The following is a 6,046-nucleotide window of genomic DNA, read 5'->3' on the forward strand; positions in this document are numbered from 1 at the left end:
TGAGTCTTAGTCTTGAAAGGGGGTTTGCATTAAGGGGACCCGACCACTTGCCTTGATGTTTCCTGGACAAGCAATTTGTTTGTTCTTGTAGTAACAGTCCATCTGCCTCTATTGTTTTGTATTTTTCCTGTAGGTCTTTCTTTCAAGAAGTATCTTCTGTTCTTCTAGCCACTCCAGGCTGGTCTGCTCGTCCTTTCAAGTGGAAATTTCCCATCTCTGGAGATCTGGATGTGGTTCAGGCTTCTACCTATAGTCTTATGTATTGCAAAGGCTATGCAGGAATCCTCCTTCACTGGGCACGTTGTAGCCCCATTTTAAGTATTCCAATCAATTATAGGCAGAAGATGGACTTACAAGATTTCTATGGTGATGTTTCTGACTATTCCTTTCTCTCCCCCTCCAGTGTCTATTTTATATTATAATGTAAGGAAAACCAAGATTCAAAAGACTGCTGAGCATCTTAACATTATTCCCCCCTTCCCCCCATTCCAACCATGGGTCAGTCTCTGTATCCCAAAGCCCTGTAGTTCCGAGGTTGGCCAGCACCATTTCTTGACGAGACTATCTCTTCCTCATTTAATGCATTTTTGCTCTTTGTTGAAGATCAACTGATTGGAAGTGGACATATTTACTTCTCGGTTCTCGATATGTTCCACTGATCTATTTGTCTTTCGTTGTACCAGTACCAGACTATTTTGACCACTGTGTATAGCAGATTTTGAGATGGGGAAGTGAGAGGCCTCCTACTTTGTTCTTCATTTTCAGTAATGCTTTGCTTATCCAGGGTCTTTTTCTTTTCTATAGAAAGTTAGTGACTAGTTTATTTATTTTTCATTTCTTTAATGATATTGGAATCAGGATTGGAATAACATACCTATAGATTACTTTGGGTAGTGTTGACATTTTCACAATTGTAAGTCATTCTATCTACCAGCATGGTATATGCCTCCATTTCTGCAGGGGTTTTTTGGTTTCTTGTAGTAGTGTTTGGTTTCTTGTAATTTTGTTTCTTTGTTTAGATTTATTCCCGAGTATTTCATCTTCTGGAGTCCTTGTGTGGCGCTGTGGGTTAATGCTCCAGACTGCAAAGCCATTTGAACTGCAAGGTCAGCGATTCAAGCTCACCAGCTGCTCCTTGGAAACCCTCTACAGGGTCACTATGGGTCGAAACCGACTCGACGGCCCTTAACAACGTTTCATCTTTTGGGTTACAATTGTAAATGGTATTCTTTTCCTGATCTTATTTTCAGAGCTCTTTTTATTAGTGTAAAGGAATTGAACTGATTTTTGTATGTTTATCTTGTACCCTGCCACTTTGCCAATTCTATCGATGAGTTCCAATAATTTTCTTGTGGCGTCTTTGGGTGTTTCAAAGTATAGAATCATACCATTTGCAAGTAAGAGTTTTACACTTCTTCTTTGCTAGTTTGAATGTCTTTAATTTCCCTTTCTTGTCTTACATTCTCTGGCTAAGAGTTCCAGCACAATATTGAATTGTTGTTTAGTGCTGATTCATAGCAACCCTGTATGGAGTTTCCAGGAGCAGTTGGTGAGTTTCAACCACTGACCTTTCGATTCAAACTGACCTTGAAGTTGAGTGTTTATCCTAAGGCGGTGCCACACCAGGACTCAATATTGAATCGGAGTGGTGATAAAAGGCATCCGTATCTGGTTTTGGTCCCATTTGTTGTTGTTATTAAGTGCGGTCAAGTCAGTTCCAATTTATAGCAAACCTATATAGGGTTTCCAAGGAGATGCTATTGAATTTGAAGTGCCGACCTTGTGGTTCAAGCTGAACTTGCAGTCTAGTGCTTTGTCCCACAGTGCCACACCAGGACTCATTGTTGTTAAGTGCCCTCAAGTTGATTCCAACCCATAGTGACCCTGCATAGGATTTCCTAGGAGCAGCTGGTGAACTTGAACCACCGACCTTACAGTTCAAATGGCTTTGCAGTCTGGCGCATTAACCCACAGCGTCACACCAGGACTCCAGGACTCATTAGTACGATTTTAAAATCTTGTTTTGTATTTCTTATGTTGTTGTTGTTGTTAAGTGCCATTGAGTTGGTTCTGATCCAAAGCAACCCTGTATAAGGTTTCTGAGGAGCAACTGGTGAGCTTGAACTGCCAACATTGTAGTTCAAACTGACTTTGTAGTCCAGTGCATTTAAATTAAACAATCTTAGGCTGTTTAATAATGAAAATCATGATAGTGGCTCATGGTTTTCACTTGAACATGTTCATTTGCCACCCCCATTCCCCACTCCACTCCCACTGACCTTGACCCATGAATATCCCATTGTAAGGTACCATTTAAAGGAGGAAAAATAACAGAATACTTTTTATTGACTGATTTGAAAAAATTGAAACAGGTGCCATACACACCTCTAACGAAGCTTATGTTTCAGTACCTCTCACAGTTGTGTTGACTAACTGGGCTGGTTTTTCCTAGTGGAAAACCAGAGATCAAAGCTCAGTGTTCTTTGACCTGCAGAGAGGAAGAGAGTTGCCCAAAGTCCCATGGCAAAAATAACAGAGACAAGATGAGAGCCATGACTCTAAATCGGGGAGAGGGGGAACGCTTTTTTCTGCCAAAACTTAAAACATCATTGGCGGGCCATGCAAAATTATCAACTTAAAAATTAGCCTGTTTTATTTGGTCAAACATAGTTAACTGGTTTCCTGTTGTGGCACTGTAGGATCTGCACTGGACCGTAAACCACAAGGTCAGTGGTTCAAACCCACCAGTTGCTCCTCGGAAACCCTACATAGGGTCTCTATGAATCAGAACTGATTCCACGACACAACAACAGTGTGATGGCTAGAGTCCTGGTGTGGTGCTGTAGGATAAGCACTAGACTTCAAGGGCGGTTTGAACTGCAAGGTTAGCAGTTCAAACTTACCAGCTGCTCCTCAGAAACCCTATACAGGGTAGCTATAAGTCAGAACTGACTGGATGGCACTTAACAACAATAACAATGTGATGGCTGGAACAGTGGCTGCCTTGGCAGGGCCAGACCCAATGATTTAGGAGGCCTAGAGGAGTCCTGGTGTGTCGCTGTGGGCTAATGCGTCAGACTACAAAGTCTTTGAACTGCAAGGTCAATGGTTCAAGCTCATCAGCTGCTCCTTGAAAACCCTATACAGGGTCGCTATGCGTCGGAATTGGCTCGATGGCACTTAACAACAACATGGACTCCTGGTGTGGCACTGTGGATTAATGCGCTGGACTACAAGGTGGGCAGTTTGAACTCACCAGCCACTCCTTGAAAACCTTATACGGGGTTGTTAGGAGTCAGAATAGACTCCATGCCACTAACATCAACAACAACATATGGCCTGGGCTGGAATTCCCCACCCCTGTTCTAAATCCTTACACTGCATTGGGCTGGGCTGAGCCTGTAAACTCCACCCCTCCTCACAGCTCACACTGTTCTCTGGAGCTGAGGTGTAAATATGGAGAAACTAATTGGAGTTTTGCATGTGACTTGTGGAATCAGTCTCTTTATATGATAACATCTTGTTTGTTCAATTGACAGCTAAAAATCATCAACTGCTTTCAAATGACATACAAGCCTGGCCCCATCTGGCCCCAGCCTCCTTATTTAACTTCATCTCCCCCACCTCTACCCTCCTAACCAATTCACACCTACTTTCTGCTTACTCTGGGCTCAGGTATATGTTTGCTCTGGAAGCTTTCTTTTCAACCCCCCAACTCTGGCCTGGGTGTCCCTCCTCACACTGTCCCCCAGCACAGCCTGTATCACCTGGCATTATAACTGCCCATCCACTTTTCTATGTGCCATGTAGGCAAGAACTCTTGTGTCTATCACTGAGCTCCCAGTGCCCAGAGCAGGCCCCTACCCATAACAGGTGTCCCGTGAATATCAGGGTGCCGTCATCTCCAGAACACTCACTGTGTCCTCATACGCTGCAGCCCTACCTCTTCTACCCTCCTTACATTGCCAAGACCCACAACCATCAACTTTTCCGTGAAGCCTTCTTCTTCAACACCCTGAACCCCCACAAACACAGTTAGTACTTCCTTTTCCTGCTCCTAGCCTCCCTGCCACCCCATGTCATGTAAGACACTATTGTCCCTGTGAACAGTGTCTCCTATCCTGAACCATTGGTCCAGTTAACTTAGAATTCAGCAGTGAACATAACAGACAACATGTTGCTGTCCTAATGGAGCCCAGCAATCTAGTTGCAGGAAAGACCATAAATCAACTAAGTAAAATTTAAATCATGTGAGAAAGTGGTAAGTATTAGGGGAAAAAACAAAGCAGGGAAAGAGGATAAAGGAGAGTGGGAGAGGTGAGGAAGCCATACCAGTATCTGGGAGAGAGAGCTCAGGCTTGCACTGACTGGGCAAAGCTCTTGAGCGGGGAGAGGCTGACCACAATTATGTTACAATGAGGAGGCTAGTGTGGCTGGAGAGCAAAGGGGATCTAGGACATGACGTCAAAGAGGTAAAGCAGCCTCTGGATCAAAGAAGGCTTGTAGGTCCAATTAAGATTTTGGCCTTAGCTCTGACACAGGAACAAAGAAGTGGCGTGATCTCCCTCACTTTGAAACAGGACCGCTCTGGATGTTGTACTGAAAACAGAAGGACATGGGACAAGGTGAGACGTAGGGAGGCCAGTGAGGAGATTATAGCAACATTCCAGGTGAAAGATGAGGGTGTTTGGACTCAGGTTGGAGCAGGACAGGTGGGCATGAGTTATCTGCAAGTAAAGAGTCCAGAGTGGTACCTGAGTGGTAGGACAATGGAGCTGCCAAGAACTGAGATGGGAAGACAGACGAAAGAGCAGATTTGATGAGACTATCAAGAGTTCAACGTTTGGCAAGCTAAATTTGAGATGTGTATTAGGCAGTTAAAGGAAATGTTGTTGATCGGGTTAGCTGAGGTTTAGGAGAGATGGTCCAGATTGAAAATAGAAATGTGGGCATCATTAGCACATAGATGCTTAAGCCTTGAGAACCATATGAGATCACTAAGAAATGCAAGTGTTTCAAAAAAGAGGGAGTAATTGGCTGAATCAAATACTGCTGATGGGTCAAGAGGAGGCCTGACAATGATTGATTAAATGCCAGGTCCAGATAGATCTGAAAGTACAGGTGACTCTTTAGGGTTGGCAGAGGCACCTGTCAGGTTCCTAGCAGAGACATAAATGGCTCTAAATTCCCAGGAACACTAGAGACAGGGAATGGAAGAACCATACAGCTCAGTGTTGGAAAGACCTTAAATGGGCCATTTCATCTGTACTCTTCTCTCCACTTAAGCCTGATTATTGAGTCCCTGGTTCTAGAACAAGAAATATTTGTCTGAAACGAAGGCAACCAGTCTGGCTAGAATAGATAGAAAAAGCACAATTGAAGAAGAAAGAAAAAACAGTTCAGTAAAGGCTGGACAGCACAGGCTGAGTGGGACGTGGGAGACAACTGCTTCCGGAGTCTGAAAACTAGGATTCAGGTCCTGCACCTGCTGGTCTCACAGCCCTCAGCCTCACTTTCCCCATGTGTAAAATGCTTCGAGACTGCTTCGAGACTGAATGTGGTACGACTTGGGGTAAATGCACTACCTGAGTTAGTTATTGCAAGAACAACGGATGGAGGACAGGAGAAGCACTCAACTTGTAATGGTAGTAGAAGTGGGGATGAAGAGGGAACTACTGTGTTCTGGGTGGGTTGGGCAGGCTGGTGGCATGTGGGGAAATTACCAGAAGCTGGGCAACAAGATATGGCCATCCATCTGAGAAAGAGGCCTTGTTGGGGGCTGGAATACAGATGGAGTAGAACCTGAGGTAACAACAGTGGAAAGAACCAGACACCGAGACTCAGAGACAGGGAGGCCAAGAGAACAAGTGGCCCAACAGGGGCCGGAGGCAACCCGGAGAGAGCGAGGCACTGGGGTGCAGACCCTAGCAGAGCAGAGCCCCCGCGCGGCGCAGGGTCGAAGCGCGCGGGCCAGGGGTCCCTGGTGAAGCCCAGGCGGCCGCACTCGTTGGGCGCCCCCGCCCCAGCTGCTCGCCCAAGATGGCGA

Source organism: Chrysochloris asiatica, unplaced genomic scaffold, assembly GCF_000296735.1.
Source record: "Chrysochloris asiatica unplaced genomic scaffold, ChrAsi1.0 scaffold00004, whole genome shotgun sequence".
NCBI lineage: Eukaryota > Metazoa > Chordata > Mammalia > Afrosoricida > Chrysochloridae > Chrysochloris > Chrysochloris asiatica.